Source organism: Nipponia nippon, unplaced genomic scaffold (assembly GCF_047370975.1).
Source record: "Nipponia nippon isolate SJK-2023a ecotype South Korea unplaced genomic scaffold, ASM4737097v1 scaffold_19, whole genome shotgun sequence".
NCBI lineage: Eukaryota > Metazoa > Chordata > Aves > Pelecaniformes > Threskiornithidae > Nipponia > Nipponia nippon.
Window position 1 is genome coordinate 7,683,101 of NW_028262335.1, and position 20,180 is coordinate 7,703,280.

Sequence of the window (20,180 nt, forward strand, 5' to 3'; positions counted from 1 at the left end):
TCTGTGCCTCTGCATCAGCAACTCGATGGACATAGTGCGTGGCAAACCACTATTTGTTGTGTGTGCAATTTATTACAATAGTCCCATTGGTTTTGTTGAAAATGAAATCTGGCAATGGGTAGGAATGTGTCAAGCCCCTCTGGGTCTTTTCATCTTTGACACATATATGATATTACATAGAATCATGGAATTGTTTAGGTTGGAAAAGACCTTTTAGATCATCAAGTCCAACTGTTAACCCAGCACTGCCAAGCCCACCACTAAACCACGTCCCTAAGCACCACATCTACCCGGCTTTTAAATCCCTCCAGGGATGGGGACTCAGCCCCTGCCCTGGGCAGCCTGGGCCAGGGCCTGACAGCCCTTTCACTGAAGAAGTTTTTCCTAATATCCAACCTAAACCTGCCCTGGTGCAACTTGAGGCCGTTTCCTCTCGTCCTATTGCTTGTTACTTGGGAAAAAGAGACCAACCCCTGCCTCGCTTCAAACTCAAGATAAATTAAAAGCAAAAATGTTAATACAGCTTAACATTTCCTGTTGGAGTCCACTCTGTTAGTCAAAGTTTACCCTTAATTTCACTTCTGGTGAAACCTCTTCTGGTCTGAGATTTAAACTAAAAAAAAAAAAAGTGGGTGTGGGGATATGCATTAAATAAAAGGATGAATTTAGCCACAGATTTATTTAGCTTTGAACAGCTCCCCTCTTTGTCAGTTGGGCTGCCTTGTAACTAATTAAGATGTTGTTTGGCCTCAGTGTAATTGCTGCTGTCTGCTGACAGGGCACTTCTGCCAACCAGATGTTTTTTATTTTGAGGCATGGCTATTTGATAAAACTGTTCTTAAATCATAAATAAAGGAGGAAACTGTTCCATGGGTTCTATTTTTCTCCTTAGCAATTTATATCATTGTTAATAAAAAAGGTCATGCATTGAATTTGACATTTATGTAAAAGAATCAACACAACACCCTATGCATCAGTTAAAACTTTTCTATAATTTGTTGGATCTTGCAGATTCCCTTAATAAGCAGTTATTTCTTGTTAGATGGCAAAATGAAGGTCTCTCATGGATCAAATGCTTGGTGAAAAAACATTTGTTAGTGAGAGAAACTGTTTTTGTAAGTATGCAGTGTAATTATAGCTATATGAACTTCAAAAGCCTTACAGGTTTACTCAACAGTAAAAATCTTGAGACCTTAATGTTTCTCTCATTTTCCTAAATATGTCTTCTTCAGCGTTATTTTCTGTATTTCTTGGTTTTGTCTTATGCTGGAAACACAGGATTATACTCTCCCATAAGATATTCAGTTTTAGCTTCTAGGGCCACATGGCTTCCATATGTGCGGAAGTCAAACAGAATATCAAATGTTTTCAAAACTAAAATGGCCAATATTGATTTTATATTTCGTCAGTATTCAAATTTGAATGAAATAAGTATTCTAATTTGGCACCTGGTGATGAAACTGGAGTTTATTATTTTACATTTGCATTTGCCTATGGAAAATGTTTTTATCACCCTGTTGCTATGTGAGAGACTCACTCAAATTACACTGAAAAGCAACAACACGGAAGAGATGCTAGGCGGCTGTTCCTAAAGTGTCGCTACAAGCAGAGGGCAAATTTTTTTCTACCTACACACAACCTTCTTTTTGCTCTAAGCCTTTTCAAAATGCTAGTTGACAAACTAATAGGTAAAAGAATCTTAGACAGTGGATGACTATACATTTCAGAACCAAACAAGGAATGTTAAAAATTCACTAGCAGCTGGCTTGGGCAGCATGAATTCTGAAAATACCACTAATTTTTCTTTTATTCCCTCAGCCCAGAAGCAAAAGACATTTTAAACCAGAACCTTAACTGTTTGCTGGTGACTGGGTCCCTGACAGTTCAAAAAGGCACTTAAAAAACTTTAACTTTCTTATAAAGCTAACATTCTAAATAAAGAGGAAAGGAAAGGAAACTTGCCATGAAAGACAAAAAAACCTTCAGATACAAACCTTAAAAGACAGAATTTTGAATGTGCATGAAATATGAACTCCCAAATGAAACTGCTTGCTTTTCTTTTGCAATAAAGAACAGCATTGAGCTCAACAATATTTGCAAGCCTTAATAATAAACATCAATCTAGGCCATTTCAAAACCTTAGACACAATAGCTGGTAAGTGAATATGTTGCTAATGAAAACCAGAGGATGCATCGTCGTAGTTACGTACGGGGATAACGTGAGGATATTTTAAACACGATAGACTGTCGGTCTTCCTGAGAATGAAAGGTTAAAGATACGAGAGAGGCACTGAGCAAGTAAGCTTCCCACCTTCTCCATATCCGATAGGACAACACCGAGGACAGAGCAGATACTTTCTCAGTTTTTGTAAGTGCTTAGAAAATACTTAAAGTTGAGTTGGGATTGTATTGTGTGCAAATAAATGGCAAGAGTCAGACATATTGTGCATGGTTTATACATCCACACAGAAATAAAAAATTTATATCCATGACAGTTTAAGGAGGATATGTAATGCCTTCATTCCAAAAGAGCAAGAAAAAGTCTTCCAAGATACCCTGAAGGAGCCAGGATCCCTACTGGGTGCCTAGAAAGGTGCACTACTCCTGTTTTTTTCTGCAAATATTTACTCATTATTCCAAGGCAATATTACTTCACCAAAACTTCATTTCATGATGTACAGTATCTAGTTTGTTCTTTGCATTTCTTCATGAACATAATACAAGAAAACTGTTTCTTATTATGCAATTTTCCAGTGTCTAAGAGATCGGGTCCTGATCTCACTCAGGGTCCTAGGCTGTTACAAGCAACCAACGTAATGAAACCAGTTACACCAGTTCTGGTGCAGGCATTTTGCTTTTTAGTTCTTGGGATCAATAACCTAAATTACTGAAGGTAAATCAGACACAAGCTTATTTGTTTACTACCCATCACAGCTGCCCACAAATTTACTTATAGTCTATCCCCTGGCAATGTGCGCACACAGTCAGACCTTTGCTGGTAGAGAAGGCCGCAATGCCCGTGGAGCCATGAAGAACATTTAATTTTATTTGGTTTATTCCAACTTTGGTATTCTCCAAATAAAAATGAATTACGCACTTGACTGGTCAACTGTGCATTTCCTTAAATCATCTTACAGACAATAATTCCAAGAACAGAAAAAATGAAAACTAATTAGACTCATGAATCCTAATTGCTTTGGCAAAGGCAGGCAGCTTCTTGCCACAGACAGTAAGTAGGCAAAGACCTCCGAGTAAGCAGCAGGGCAGCATTACTACAGACGCGCTCCTTAGCCAGCGGAGGGGAACCCCGTGCTTTTCTAGCTTATCCATTCAGGCCAACCTGTGCTATCATGAAGCCCAAACTGACAAATGCAAACCCATTTAAGTAGGCTTTATTCACATGAGTAATTGCATATGAGCAGGACTAGTTTCTTAAACACTATTTCTAGGCTGCTTCTCATCCAGCTCGTAAGTGTATGCCAAACCTCGCTCACAGACCTTCATTGCAGAGTCTGTTCTCCATTTCTGTGTATGTAATTTCAATTTACATGTGCATTAGCACAGCAGCACTGACCTGTGGGGATGGTGAAAGTCAAGTATGCTGTATGACAAAAATATGACAGCAAAGATGTAGAAACAGGCAATATTTTCAAACAGAAAATACTACTGCAGAGAATAAAGGTAAATTAATGGGCTACAGATTTATAAAAGCCTCTGAAAAGAGGATTTGGAAAGAAATATAAAGTATCAGGTGTCAAACTGCAATGTGCAGTGACTAAAGACACCCGGGGAGGCTCCTGCTATATGCTTGCTTCATAAAATATAGGACTTTCCTAGGAGACAACCAGCAGTGGCATTCCAACTACACATCTTACTGATAGCATAGCACAGGCTTCCATTATAATTAGATTTGGGTTTCTAAAAAAATATTATTTCACAAGTTAAATAATTTAAGTTAAACTGAAGTTAAAAATAATACACTAATAATGTTTGCAAATGCTTGCCACTTTAAAAAAAAAAAGTACCCCAGAGGTTTCACAAAACTCTGAATATTCCCCAAATGGTGTAATTATTCTAATGAATTTGCCTACAGAATAAACAGCTGCTCAACAGGAACTAGTGAAGCATATCATTGTGAAAAAGGTGTTTTGCAAGTATGATTGTAACTTCGTGATGCCAGCTATAAAAGATTTTGTAGGTATACAGAAGGACTATATCATTGCATTGCCAAGTTGCCGTCCAGGCAAATTACACATGCATGCGTGCTGTTGGAGATGGCCACCACCACAGGAGGCAGGATACATTGGCAGACACAGGCTGAGCAAATTCCTGTTTGCACAAACCCATATATAACACATGAAAAAATAACCAACAGCAACAGGACATTTTGCAGTATGTGCAAGACCATGCATCTGAACACAGCAAGAAAGCTTTTTGCTAAGAACTATAAAATGAAACGGGATGATCATAGGAATATTCAGGTATAGGACAAGAACGATCAGTTCCTGACTTGGTAGTCAAATCTTTTAACCTATAGAAGAAACATGCAGAAAGTATCACGGGCATCAATGCTCTATATTCGCCTAGCATACTGATGAATGTGCTTTAGGAAAGTCTTATCATTCACAAAGACCCACCAAAAAATCACCCAAAAATCTATCATCCCAACATCAGTATTTTCCACCTATAAATCAGTACTATTGCAAAATGACAACCGACAGATGACCAGCTTTTTAATGAAATCTGATGAAAGGATCTACCCCTCTTGCCCAGATTCCTATTCATCAAGTATCTTCCTAATTGATTCTGTACCTAGGTATAAATCTCTGGCCTGTGCTTTGCAGAAAGTCAGAGCAGATTATGATAAATGTGTCCTGTAGGTACAGATCTATAAATTTGAGTTTCAGAGCCACATTTACTACAGCAAAAGGCCAAGTATAATTAACGTACAGTGGGTAAACTACGTCTGCCTGCAATGTACGAGTACTGCGACAGTACAGTAAAAGAAGTAGAACGCACCCCTTCCAGTGAGGAAATTCTGAGTATTAGTCTCAAGTTAGGAGCAGTTTGCTGACTGAGATAGGAAGCAAGCTCATCTGAAGCATTTCCAGAATGATCTAAAGCATGTAGCCTGTCTAACACAATCCGATGAGCTACAAAATCAGCCAATAGCTGCGACAGCTCAGAGACAGGAGTCCCACTGAGTCTGGACGAAAGCATTACAAATGAGGAGAGCAATGTTTGTGCTAGAGGAAAGGATGGAATTCATTAGGAGTGCAATGACAGTTCATATTCCTGACAATGAATAACCAGTAAAATGGGGGTTTTGTTTGTTCGTTCATTTGCTAGAAAGATCTTATAGCAAAATAAACACTGAAAATTGAGAAATACCTTACGGTGATGAACTCTGGTAAATCCAACCTCTTTTACAAGGGAATACCAAAGCAGATTTTAAACATTTGGCGGCGTATCAGAAGCCAGAGGAAGATTAACCATGTGAGTGAAAAATCAGGCCAAGAAACCCAAAACAGCTTTTCACAATGAAGGAAAGCCAAGGAGGAACAGAGTCTAAAAAGCACTTGGAAAGAAACGTTAAGATCATTTCACTCTTAGGAAATAGATCATTGAAGCAAGAGGAATTTGAATTCCTTTTGGAAGTGTGCAGGTATTCATTAAGTTACTTGTAAGATTTAGAGAGAGTGTCAAAGCACTAAAAGTATCGAGACTGTCAAACAGAACAGGGTCGCTCAGAAACGACGACAAGTGCACTAGCACCCCCCTTGGTACTATGGCTAGTCTTACTCACAGACAGCACAAAGACACAAGATGGTTTATATTAAAGTAACCAAAACGGAATGCCTGACTGACCCTCCCAACCTCCTTGTATGATTTGGCAAATCTACGCTGAAGTTGCTAACGTTTGAAATAATCTCTAAACTCCAGCACCAGCTCTGCTACTGCCTCCCCTCTGCTGCCTCAGAAATACCATGCTGCATCTCCTGTGCTGCTTCCATCTTCATAAAAGCTACATAATATTCCTTTATAGAGACTCAAATAGCTTACGTGTCGATAGCACACTGAGGGTAAGAACTGCAGCTTCAAGGCTGAGGATTATTTTGTTTGGTGTGGAATACGATGTGGGGCAGTTCCCTATTGGTATTTAACTCTGTTTGCAAGTTGACGGTATGTACCTTGCTTTTTGAAAGTTGCTAGAATTGGGAACACCACATTTGAAAAGTGTATGTGCGTGTAGGTGAAGGAGAAAATGAGAGCAATACATTTTTGAAAGTACTAGCAATAGGATTAGTTAAAAACCATGTAATGACTTCAAAAAAGCTCACATAAGAAAACAGAACCCATACATTGTTGGTTTATATCTCAATACTTCTACATAACTGCTACCTCAAAGCTGAAGAAAAGGTACTGTGGGATGGAGTATTACTGTATATTTATTTTAATTGATTTTTATTAAGCAACTGCAGAGACTACCATCTTCTGCTCCCAGAACAAGCCAAGTAACAGTGTAAACCTCCCAGCATCTTATAGCTACAGACCTTTAAACAGCACAGCTACAAAGCAAATTACTAGCTAAAGGAACAGAGGGAAATCTGCATGCCCAAAAAGAGATATTTTTTAAAATAGTTTTGAGGGAGATGAGCAGTTGCTGAAGTCTCTTCTCTACTTGAGACATTTCCAATAAGGCTATCCCTTCCTTCTCAACGAAACCCAATTATGTACCTCAGACCATTCTCTCTTTGCGGGAATACATGATGGCTGAGAATCCCCAAACACAATTTTCAGAAATATTCAGAGTTCTGTGCCATCTGCATTCCAACAACTTTATATGCCAAAGGGGGCAAAATTGCAACAAAGTTGAGCCCGGACCATCAGAAATTCTCTGTGGAGAAAGAATATACACTTGACTGCACCAAAAGGTAGCATGAACAAGATTGTTACCAAGAATCAGTACAGTACGTTGCACTCTGAAAATAACAACCGAGTAACCACGACTAACGGAACGCTGGCTTCTGTCTAGCAGAGAAGGCACCGAAACAGTGTTTAAACTGAACAAGACATGGTGTTATTAAATAGAGGCCACTCTTTCTTGCTGTGGTGTGTCATACTCACAGGAACTTAGGTTAGGAAAAGCTTCCTTCTGGGTGCGACAAAGAACAAAAAATTCATTACCACTTGATGTTATTAAAGAAGTGACAGCATGAAAAGTTTGGTTTTCCAGCTCAGTATTCAATTCCAAAGGTAATAAACATATTCCATTTTCTGCATTCCCATGGAAATCCCAAAGCCCACAGACTCTTCACTCTGTTTTAAACACTTGTGTTTGAAGTTAAAGTGTTTGCCTTCCCCTTCAGTGGTGGATGATCCCTGCATACCTCTCATACACCTTCCCAGAGGAGCTGTGCCTCATAAGCAGAGTTCACAGCACGCTTCACGTTTTCAGATCTGAATTGCTACCGACGCTGAACTACATTACTGCATCCCTAAGACAGTATGGTATAATAGCTTTTAGAGTCCCAAAGATAAACAAAGGTTCCTAGTAAAACCTTGAGCTTGCTGTATCCCTTTTAAGGAATTTTAGATTTTTCAGTGGAGTAAGACTAGGCATTACACAAATTTCAGACAGACTTCTTCACATATTAGAAAAAAGAGTAGGGAAGTGAAGCCAAAACCTCTGACTTTTTTCTGGCTGATCTCAAACTGTAAGAATTCCCCAGTCATGAAAATGCTCTGCTTTAGCTAAGGAAATGATGTTGATTAGTAAAAAAAAGTTCCAGATGTCAACCGAAAGCAATTTCAAGAGGAAAGGAAAGTGGAAGAGAGAGAAGGCAAGTGAGGAGACCCCGTGCTGGGCAGGAAGCACAGGGAGAGCCTCGTGCCCTCGCCGCGTGGGGATGCGGCCGAATGCTAGATGCTCTCGCACCCTCACACCAGACTATTCTCCTTCCCCCTCCAGGCAGTAATTAGAGCATTTCCAGCTTAACCCCATCAACTCTTTAAAGCCTCTCTGATTTGCATTATTAGGTAAACAGATAAATAAATCAGAATTAAAGTTATAGTAGGAAGAGAGCTCTTTTGTTTGTTCTTTTTATTTTTTTCTTCCAGAAGATGCAGAACCACCTACTTTTCTTCACAATTCCCATGCAATTTCTTCCTTACATCCTTATTAGTGCCGTGTCCCTGACTGAGATCCAGAGGTATCTCAAAAGGCACAGATAGGGTTAAAATACTAAGTTCTTCAAGAGAAGACACTGCAGTGATAGTGAAGAGAAATCTCTTAGCACTTTGTAAAGTTAGTTAATGCGATTTACCTCTTTGTGGGTTTTGGAAAATGGCCAAAGCAAACTAGCTGTTCATTTCTCTGGGGGTGAACTACCAGTGCTCATTTAGAGTTCTTCTATTCATCACATTTGTACTTTACTACCTACCCAAGATATTTAGGGAAAAGAAAGGAAAGGGAAAAAATTAAAGCACTCTGGCCATAAGAGTCTACATGTGTTCATAAGATTGAGACTTGTCTGATTTTCTTCCTACTGGAAAAATGGTCATTATGGGAAAAACCTGTTTCCTGTTGCAGAGACTACTGCACTGACATTAAGCCTCACCAGAAGCTAAGCTCCTGGGGCAAGCTCTCACCTACTTATTTATCATTTCACAATACCCTATAGGACCACTTTTTTTTTTTTTTTGAAACAGTGAAATTCTCCTCTTTCCAACAGACCATGAAGACTGTATGACATTATTATTATATAAATGCCTCTCAAAACCTTCTAAATCTGATAATTCACTATTTCAAAATGACTGTTTAATGAGAACATAAAGGATTTTTAATGAAATAAATATTTACTTTATAGATTGCCTTGCATCCTGCAAGATGCTAAAGTATCCTATAATGGATGCATGAGCTTTATGAAAATGCAGTTGGTGCTGAGCAGCAGCATGGGTTTGGATTTACCACAGACTTTCTTCCTCCCTTACTTTCCTACTACGTACATGTGGTTTAACAGAAAGGCAGGCAATGCTGATCACGGTCTCTCATGACAGGTTGGACCGCAGAGAGGAGAGCAGGCTCCTGTAGATTAACAATTACTCAGCAATCCTGAGGGCCTGCTTGAGAAATGAGTGGCTGATACAGGGATAACTGAGGTTCCCTGCAGCCCTGTGTAGGCAGGGCCTGTTTCTTTTGTCTAGAAATTCAAAGGAAACTTAGGAAATTAAGATCAGGAGTGGCAACAACTAGGTTTGATGAGACTGAACAGTAAAAACAATGTAATGAGGGTGTCATTCTGTTTGACCTCAAATTTTAATCTAGGACTGAGCCAGAATGTTTTTCAGAAAGACAGGTACAGAGGATCCAAAAGTTGAAGTTAGCTGTCTTAAATCCGGATAATTCTGTCCCTTTCCAAGGGAAAAACCACTATTTTTCCAGGTTCGGGGCCTTTCTGATAATCACAAAATCACAGGAACATTGTGGTTGGAAAGGGCCTCTGGAGTTTTAGCCCAACCTCCCTGCTCAAAGCAGGATCAAACAGGGGAGGTCGCTCAGGGCCTTGTCCCAGTCATATCTTCAGGATCTCCAAGGAAAGAGACTTCAGAAGCAAGCTCTCTGGGCAAACTGTTCCACTGTTCAGTGACGCTCACAGTAAAAATACAGGAAATTCCACTTACGCATAAGAAAAAATCATTTCAGTTTGTGTCCGTTGCCTCTTAAAAGCATAAGCTATATTTTTTTCCTGTCTGAAAAATTCTGACAGATGAACCTTACGTTCACAGAAGTGATGCACAAAGATCCCTAGGAAGGAAATTAGCATACCCTATGGAGAAGGCATTTCTGCCCTACTCACAAATATGTGAAAATTAACATATGGCTGCAGATTGAAACAAGGGAATTCATAGGCCTGTCTTCTCCAAGTCACAAAACCCAACTCCTCCATGTCTTACAGAAATCTGCTACACTTGAGTCTTCTCGCACAGTCTGCTTGTTTCTAATATGCAATTGTACACTGGAACCAAGCTCTACAAAATCTTACCAGTTCTTGTTTGAGTGGAGTGCCCTATATATTTGTATGGAGAGCTGTCACGTATTGCAAAGTCTGACTTAACAAGGACGGCTAGCTGTTTGCGCTGCAGTCCTTTGCTGGCCTCCTCTCACGCTCTTGCTTTCTCTTCCAGCGGATGGGAGGGACTGTGCAATTCCACACTGCTCTCTGACCTCTACGTGGACAGCACAATACAATAATACAAAGACATTGCTTAACGCGAAGGCAGAGAGAGGCAGTTCAATACAAGAGAACATTTGCGTAACGGGCAACTATCACTTGTCAGTCTGGGCAGCAGCAGTACTCACGCAACCAAAAATAAAATCTTTCCTCTGGCACTTAGACAGCAGAGTGGAATGTGGAGATGAAACTTCCAAATCCAGTTGAGTTCAAGTTATTAAATAATCCTTACAGACAATGGTGACGATCACTGTTCTTCTTTTGCATCATCTATCCAGGAATTTCAAAGTCTCCCACACCTTCACAAAGGCTTACTGAGAAAGGTACCTTCACCGTCATTTCATCCTCTGACAGTACTTACATATTGCAAGCTGTGCACAAAGAGATGAAATTACTTACGATTCAGCAGCGTGGCCAGGGTTAAAAATGAGACTTGCCTCCTGCATTAGTTGCCAGACACACTTTCCCTGCTACCACGTTTGTCACTTAAACTGGGTTGATTTTAGCCTATCAGGGCGTATAAAATGCCACAGGCTCAGTACTTAACCAAACCAGTTGTCATTTCAGTTCTGGGTCTCTCAAAGCTGCTTGTGAAAGAACCATAGACCAAGAACTATTCCTAGAAATAATTCAGCAAATTGCCAGTAAATACGCAGAATCATGAACTATTTATAGAAGATGCAAGAACAGGTGAAATTTACTGCAGAGATTCTTAGCTACCATGTACTTCCTCAGCCAATTACCAAAACCAGAAGATGCAGGCTTGGTCCTAAAACCCAAATAATTTATTCAACAAAAATGCCAATTGCTCTTATTGTTATTAATATTTGCATTACAGGAGTAATATGGATACAATCTGGCCCTGTCATATAAGACCAAAAACAGACAAGTGAAAGACACCTATTGAGAATCATAGGAAAGGCTTTGCAGTCCTTTCAGCAGAACTGTCCAGAACTAAGCTAAACAAGTCCCTGGAGAAGACGCTGCAGGGAGTCATTAGGAGCTGGCAGAAGAGATGGACAAGATGACCTAATAGGTTTTTTCCATCTCTGATTTCTGTGATTACATAATTCCATCTTGATATGGGACCAGAGGAGTTGACAGTCACATCTGCAGTCTCGCTTAAAAGTTATTGACTCTACCCATGGAATAGATCAAAAATTTAAGGGGAAAACATCACATGAGTATTAGGAATTGAGGGTATCAAATTTTGGTTAATAATACTTCTTAGAAGCCATAAATGGGAATGAAGATGCAATGAAAGCAAAGGTTGGTCTTGGTTTAAAAGCACAGTGAAGATGTGACCAGATGATATTAAGCAGAAAGATGGCTTATTAAGTAAAGTTTAGCACTGCTACAAAGCCACAAATAAAGGTTTTGAAATTTTGTGTTTTCTTTAGCATATAAAAGAAAACGTCTCCTTCCAAAGCAGAATTAGTTTCCAAAATTTTCTGCTCCTGCAGGTGTCCTTGTGTAATATATTTTCTAAAGCATTTTTAAAATTAAAAATAATAAAAACCCTAATGGTGCTTTCTTGGCTATGGAAATCAGAACAGTTATGAAAGAGCAATAAAGCAGCCTTTCTCTTTTAGCTGCCAACAACTCCAGAAACATGTTTGCTGGAACTCTGACCCCTAACATAGAAAACATTAAAACAACTGCAACTTGATACAATTAACTGGTATTAGATTCAAAGTTTGTGAGGCCAACTGGCTTTTATGATATATTTCTTGGTACTTACATACTAATGGAAACACTCCAAACTTTTGAAAAATATATTCCAGATAGGCTGACTGTTAACTCATTTCTTGAAGCAACTGCTTTAGCAACCGCTCGTCCTGTCTGCGAAGAATGAAAAACAGACAGACAGAGGATTTCTACTGCTGTGCACCCAAGAAACTTTTTCTATCTGCATTCGGCTCTCCCTCAGAATCTATTAACAATGGCAATATTTGAAGTGTTACGGATAAAGCTTTCATTGCACTTCTCAAAATACTGCTATCACCGTTGCAACATTTCCCAATCCTTCTCTTCATTCCCAGCTTAATATTGAAAGACGTACATAAATCTCATTCTCATGCTGTTCTACATGACACACGCTCTCTTTCTCTATGTCAGAAAAAGGGGGACATGAGCCCGAGTAATAACTGTGGCAGAAGGATGATGGTTCGAGATTATGAAGCTCCAAAACTGTAATTCCTATGCCTTCCTTCCACCTGTGTTAGAGAGGGGACTGCTATTGACAGCCACAGAATTAAAGGAGACAGAAGGTTGACTTGGATCCTGCTAGCCAAAGGACTAGAAGAATTGTATAATGGCTATTGCTGCTAGTTAACCAAAGAGATTCAGTACCCAATGAAACTGATTGGCTTCTGCTGGACAGTCAGGGGATTGTTTACAGTGATTTGGAAAACTCAACCCAGCTGCTAATTAAGAGGTGTTTATACCACACTGGCACAGGTAAGCCATCCAGCTAGCAATCTCAACAGCAAAAGCAAAGTGAACTTTCCAAGGTGGAAACGACAAATTTATTCTGCTTCTGCTCTTGAAATATCTCCTGAAACAGTGTCCAGAGCTGTCACTCCAGCATTACCCGAGAGCATGCATCGTGTAGCACCACTGAGCACTCCTGCAGTTACAAATCCATAAACAATTAAGACAGTTTCTGTGACCAGATGTGTGCAGTCATATGGCAATTGTTTCCTGTGCTTTCAGCTTTTTCAGGCTAAGTCCATATAGTTGAAAAATGTTGATTCATTTTCTGTATTGCTATAAAGATCAAAAGTTTCACTTGATGCTGGTTTATTTTGAAATACACTGAAAGGAAGCCAAGGAAATTAGTAAAGCAATAATCTGAACATAGTGTGGGAACAATACCAAATACTTCGACACATAAGAAAAAGTCACTTGCTTCATTGATACACAGAGCACCAAAGAGAAAAATGAGAAAGACTGCTGCTTGGGGATCATTATCTTAGGTACACTATTGCCACAGCATACGATTGCAAGTCTGCTAACAATGCGAGATCTACGTGCCCATTTCCATAAGGAATTAATCTGTCCATCCATCTTATTTTCTGTTAGTAAACTCTCTACTGTTGTAATGAAGTGTAAAAACTCCTCTCACTACAGGCAAATCTTCAGCATGGCATATCAGAATGGGAAATATCACTAGAACATTTCACTCGGCTGGAAAGTGAGTGCTGATGAATGCTTCAGAACCTTAAATCTGTGCTGCTCTGGCCTCAGCAAGGTTCTTCTGATTTAGCTGTTATCTCACCCTTTTCCTTCAGCAAGGTCCCCAGGAATCACACACAGCTCCATTTTCCTTAACTTTGAACCTATATTCTATTTTGCAATAGTAAGGTAGCCAAGACACTATGCAGTACTGCTCCTACAGGAATGCAAAGATCTCTTCAGCCTTAGCTTATTACTCAAGCTCTACTTTGAGCACCCAGCAACTGACAGCTTACGAGGAGAGCTTTTATTTTTTAGTAATTATTATGCTGAATCACAGGGCATTGTTTTATATGCAACTTTCCTTTACAGCAATAGAAAAAGATTTCTTACAACTCTGGACTGTGCTCTCTGATACTAAACGACAGCCTGACAGACAATGGAGTTACATTGGAATTAAAGGTGGTGTAATTGAGAAAAGATTGAGTATCGAGGAATTTTTTTCCCCCAGGTTTTCCAAAGTACCCCACAAATCATCACCAAGGGTTAATTTTACACCAAGTTCACTGAGACTCAAAGAGGACATAATCTTTCCATGCGTGTTTTGTAGTAAGCATGTGTTTTGTAACAGAAATTCATTTACTGAGAACAGGCTATCTGTCCTGGTGTGGCTGGCTGTATGGCCATGTCATGCATTAAGTGGCAGGCTGTGTTCTCAGCTTTTCATAAATTTTACAGGGATGATTAGGCAAATGTTTCCATAACAAACATTTATAGAATTTCCTACAGATGTTGTAGCACTGACACAACAGACAGAAAATCCAGGCCTGCCATGTTTCCAAATGACATAGGAGAACTTAAGATAGTAGCAGCTCTAACTGGGGAGCAGGGGGTTGGGATGGGAGTTGGTTTTTAAAAATGCTTTAATTTTTTTCTCATCATCATCATCATACTTTTTCAGTCCTGAAAAACTCCTCCCACGAGGTTGAGATGATGCCAAATTTTAAAAAACTGACTGAATTACATAGGAAAACTGATACAATTCTTTATAATCATCAAAGGAGTGTGGCTATGGCATAAGGCAACGTAGCAGTGTTGTGCAAGGCTCACTCTGCAATTCTGCTATTGCTTAGAGCAAACAACCTGCAGTGTTATGTGCTATTTGTTAACATGAGCAGATTTGGAATTACTTTGACAACAGTTCCTTTTAAAGTGCAGTTCGACTTGCATACAACTTTGAAAAAATCCTGTTTTAACCCTTGTATCCATACTAATATAAAACCTGACTTGTATGCAATGACCAGGACAGTCCAAATGCAAAATGTCAAGAAGTACCATAGTAACCTTTTGCATTCTTCACCCAAAGATCTCAAAATGCTCAGAAACATCGAACACTTAAGCTTCTTCATCTCAATACAGAAGATATTTTATCCTTCTCTACTGCTTTTGCTTCTTGAACACAGATAATTACACAACAGCAGCACGTCTGTGGCAGATCTAGGCACAACGGTCATATATTCTACGTTTCAGTTCTAGTCTGTGTACATCCACCCAGCAGCCTGTTCTGCTTGCGTCAGGGGTATGGTCTGTGAGACAGCATGTTGGAAAGACAATACCAAAATCTCATCCACGGTCACTTAAAATTAGAAGTTCAGAAGTACTTATGATTTGTGTGAGAATCACTACATATGTGGCAGATACTTCCATCACAGAAACACACAAAGATGACTGTCTTTATGCCCATTTAATTTACCATAGAAATCATCACATAAGCCTTTGTGACCACGATCAAAATTCACAATAAACACGACCAGAGCAGGATCTTCACTTATGCTTTTGGCCAATGATGTGACTATTTATAGCCTTCATAACAAAACATGGGCCTTACCATGGCAACCGCAGCACCCGCGTGCTACCGCTGAGGCACAAAGCATTGCCTTCTAGAAAAGCACTAACCAGTGTCAAATTATGCTTCCGGAACAATTTGTTTCCCAGTTTCCAAGCACATATTCCTCATCCTTGATCATTATGGAACATTATTTATTGCTTTTCTCTGTTACACGTTTGTCTCTTATTTTTATTTTCTTCATAGAAGCAGAAAAGGATCAGAAAAGAAAGGACGGTGGTTTCCACTTGGCAAGCCAAGTATTCCAATTTTATGTATAATTTTTGAATATGAATTAACAAAGTTATCTGTACTAGGAAGCCTAATAAATAAGACAGCTTTGTATTTTGAAACTTTTGTGCTATAGCCTCATCTCTACTGAAGTCAGCTGAACTATGCCAATATAATCGGCTGTAGTGTCGGACATTCAGCTATTTTTCTATTTTCTTCTATTAGTTTGTTTTAACCTTGTTTTTTTTAGAATTCTGCTTTTGTAATCTCAGATGTCTCTAAATATTTGACGTTCACGTTCATACTATGACGTAGTTCTGGATGTTAGAATTTGGCAAACAAGACAGAACTTTGAGGATGAACAACCTTGGTTTCAATTAAAAGATTCTCTGCTTCGTGAATGGGTGCCTAACAAAACAACAAGCAGCTACACTGCTTTCAGCTAGTACCATTCAGTCAGCACCACCTATTCACTCCTGATTTATATTTTCTATTATTCCACTGAGATCATTAGGATTTCATTAAAAAAACCAGTTTGAGCCTGACCGCTTCTACAAGCGCCAGAATGGATTAAGATACCGCATCTCCCACACGTATTTGTGCCTGGATAACTATTCATGCTCATCTCTAAGTAATGGAGGACTCCAGCATTTAGGTACCACCAAAACAGAACTTCCTAACTTATTTATGTCTATAAAATGAAAAACTACCAAACAGATTTAATATACTGATTCTCAAGCCTTAACCACTAATTATATTATCTATGTTCTAATTCAATAGCATTGTACAAAACCTTATTCTGCAGGTGCAATGCACCAGTACTTCTTAGCTAAAGGTTTCACTACAGCTCTTCAAAAATCTCTTCCAATCCTGCGTGCTTTAAAGGGATAAAGAGGCAATTATTATGTCTATGCTTCCTATTATCTTTCTGGACTACAGGCAAATTGTGGCTGGGTACATAGATGCTGTCAGTTACTTCAAACATTGCGGACTATATCATTGTTTAATACACCAACCTGCGGGAATGTAAGATTCTCAAATCAACATCCATCTTCTCATATATGGAAATCTGTCTTCTAGATACTACTACAGAACTCTCAGTATTGAATAAATTCTGCAGGACTAAAGAAAACTGAGGAAGACTTAAGCTCTCCTTTACAGACTTTACTACCATAATGAAGCTCATTGATAAAACAATATTTTATTCTGAAATGACAGTGTCAGGTCCAAAGACTAGAGGGAAGATGCATGGACATTCAGAGAAAAAAATAGCTCCATAGAAAAGATGCTGTCATTTCTTGGCTTGTATGCTCTTCCTTCTGGCTCTGGGATTGTAATGAAAGGAGCTAGGGTTCTTCTGGTCTGAAGTTTTTCTTGGTCAAAAAAGAGGATTGCTTCTGATACCATATGTTAACAATGTGCAGAAGACCTCTGATGCAATATCAAAGGAATCTCTCTCAGGAGACATTTGAATTAAGACTTTATCCTTAAGGAAGTGCCCAAGTAGCAGATAAACTGCTCAATGGCTTCACATTCTCAGTAGCCTACGGTTGCCAAGGGGAGGAAAGAGGCAAAAGTTTTATTGAAATACTGTGGAAATCACTGAATGAAAAATTTTGACAGAGAAAAAAAAAAAGGGGCCTATTCTCTTGTAAACCATTTCTGTATGGATTCAGATTTCCATTGGCTTTATTTCCTGAATTAACTGCCATCTGACTCCTATCTTGATCAAGATTTTCAGAATAAGTTATTTATTTTCCCTTCTTCCATGACAGATATATTGAGTTTTACATCCTCTGATCTGATGGCTTGAAGCGCTATCTAGAGTTGCCACTGTGTCTTACCCATACGGCCAGGAAAGACAGATATCTGCACACTCTTGAACTCCTCCTTTCCAAACTGACTCATTTGAGACGTCAGGTCACTGAGTGCAGAGCTACAGATGGGATCACCCCCAGTGGGCCACTGTAAATCCATTTATAGGCTAGCAGACTACTTTTGAAACTAGGTGATCGCTGATCAAATGAGGTCTCTTATTTAGGTATTTTCGTACTCCTAGCCACAACTGATCATGCAAGCCAAACCATGGCATCTGTTCCTTATGTCCCTGCTGGGACCTACGATTAGGGAGAGGCTGACTACAGAATACATTTCTATTATGGAAGAAAAATAACTGTACTTCATTAAACTACTAAGAAAACCTTAAATCAAAATCTTGTAAAAAACCTGAACAATGTTACCTGCTGGCCTTTTCAAAGACTGCAGAATCAAATGGGATCCAAGCAACTGGAATTCTAAACCTATTAGAATTGGTCAGCTTGATAGCTAGGGGGTAAATTGTATATATCTGTAATTAAACAAGGACATTCCTCCACAGAAGTTTCATTTGAAAGAGTAAAAATCAACACCTGGAAGAAGCCAGGAAAATATTACACACAACTTTCTGGGCTGACCTTCATTACAACACATGTACACAAGAAAACAGAGAACTGCTTCTTTCTTATTACCTTCACTTTTCTCCTTCACCCCTGAGTGATGGGGAAAATACTTATAAAAATGCAGAAAGACTTCAAATTCAAGGTCATCTTCATCACAATTTCCTGCTAGAATCCCACTTTTTCTGTTGCAAATCTATACAATTACCACTAAAAATTATAGTGTACAAAGAAACGCTATCCTGGATGTGACCGATTTCTCTAAATAGTATTTTAAAATAGCAGACAGACCAACCAAATTGCAATGCCATAAAGTACACACATACAGCTAGTTACTGTCTTACTTTAAGATTAAACATAGATTATGGCATCTCCCACAGAGTATTTCTATTAATGAACTGGTACTAGCGTTGCTGGAATTGAAAAAATATCCAGTATCTGGTATGGATTAGCTTGGGTAACTTCCAGTACTGTGCCATAATTCCTTGCCTTTCTGTTTACTTAACAGAACAATCTTTGTGCTCAGAAGACAAAGTGGAGCCAATTTCGACTCTATTGAAGAAAAACAAACAAAAAAGATAAAGATAGAAGAAAAAGAAATTACAAGTTCTAGGAATAGAACTGGAAAATGGTAAAAAAACCAAAACAAAATCAAAAAGCACCCTTATAGGTTCTCTGTTTCAGTTTTACCATTTTTATATTTTTATCCATCAAAAAAATCACTAATCTCTCCCTGCCTCAGGTTTTTCATCTCAAGTTGAAAAAGCATTTCTGAGTTAAAGGACATGGACGCTGCATGAATTCAAGGTAGGTAGGTCAGATCCTCCGCAGATGTAAACTGCTCTGGTTCCACTGAATATCATATACTAGAAACTTATTACATGTGAATAAGAGCCAAATCCTCACCCCAAATATAACAGGTTTCATACAATGCCGTTAACTTCAATAAAATTCCATCAGTTTAATCAACTGAGGAAGCATGTGCATTCTGAAACCATAATTCCTTATGCCTACTTCAATATTTGATCAATATAGAATACAGAGATAATTTTTTAAAAATTTATCACAATAAGTATCTGTTCAAAGTGTGCACACTGAAATTACCAATTCTCTTCAAAATCTTTGAAAAGTCATCTGTGGGGAGTGTTTGTGGGATAGAACGGGAACAGAGTTATATTCAAGTACACTGAAGAGCACTCTTCACATCAGGAATACAATTTATGTTGGTAAAAACAGTAAAAGTTAGAACAGTAAAATAGTCAAACACTGTTTGTAATACTGTAGCATCTAGAGGCTCAAATTAAGAATGAAGATACCATTTTAAGTAGCATAATCATATATAGAAATACAGAATTCCAAGTGGGGAACTAAGTAGACAACATGAACAAAAAGCAAGAACAATGAGATGAAAGGTCATTTAAGTTGCCTCTAAAAATATGCTAGCTCCTTGAGGACTGCGTATTTAAGATTTCACCTAGGTCTATACAAATAAAATTACTGACATGAGAAACAGATTACTTAGAAAGCAGATGTTTTACATTATCTATTTAAAAAAAAAATCTATCTGGGAGGGATTTAACAGATTTAATTGACATCAGGATTTGGCCCAGTACCTTTGAATAAACTATAAACCTGCAGTACAGTTCACACAGCAATTGTTGTCTGGAGAATTTCTATCAAACACACTAGACAACATAATAAACTTTTTTAAAGGTATAAAAATGCAGCTAATGCGACCTATGATTTCTGGATCACCACAGCCCATGAGTCCCTACAACATGAGAACACACGATGCTCTCGCTAGTTATGGTCTGTTATTTTGCCACCACTGGGGTGTGTACATGAAAGGAAGCTTTGGCTTCAATTGCACATTCTGTAATCCTATAAAATCACTGTAAAATAGGAAGGTCATTCATTTTTTAACGATCACAGATTATTTGTTGTATAACCTCCCCAGCCCCAACTTTGCATTCACTTAGGACAACCTAAAAGGAGGAGGGAAAAAACCCAATACTTAGTTGTACATAAAAAACTATATATTGATGCTAAGAGACATATTGACTGTTTGCATTACGATGCTCTAAAGGACATTTTAAAATGCGATGTAGCTGTGTCTCCTATGTATCTTCACCAGCAACATTCAGTTTGAGTTCTTTCTCCTGTTTCATACTGTGAAGCATACTGTGTGATAATGATCCATTTTGCACATCCACCACG

At 38.7% G+C, this 20,180-nt stretch overlaps 1 protein-coding gene across 11 annotated transcripts in view; it reads right to left on the reverse strand.

Moving 5' to 3' along the window:
* Positions 1 to 20,180, reverse strand: part of LOC148056030 (uncharacterized) — a 178,853-nt gene that overhangs the window by 103,100 nt on the left and 55,573 nt on the right. The window lies entirely within an intron of this gene.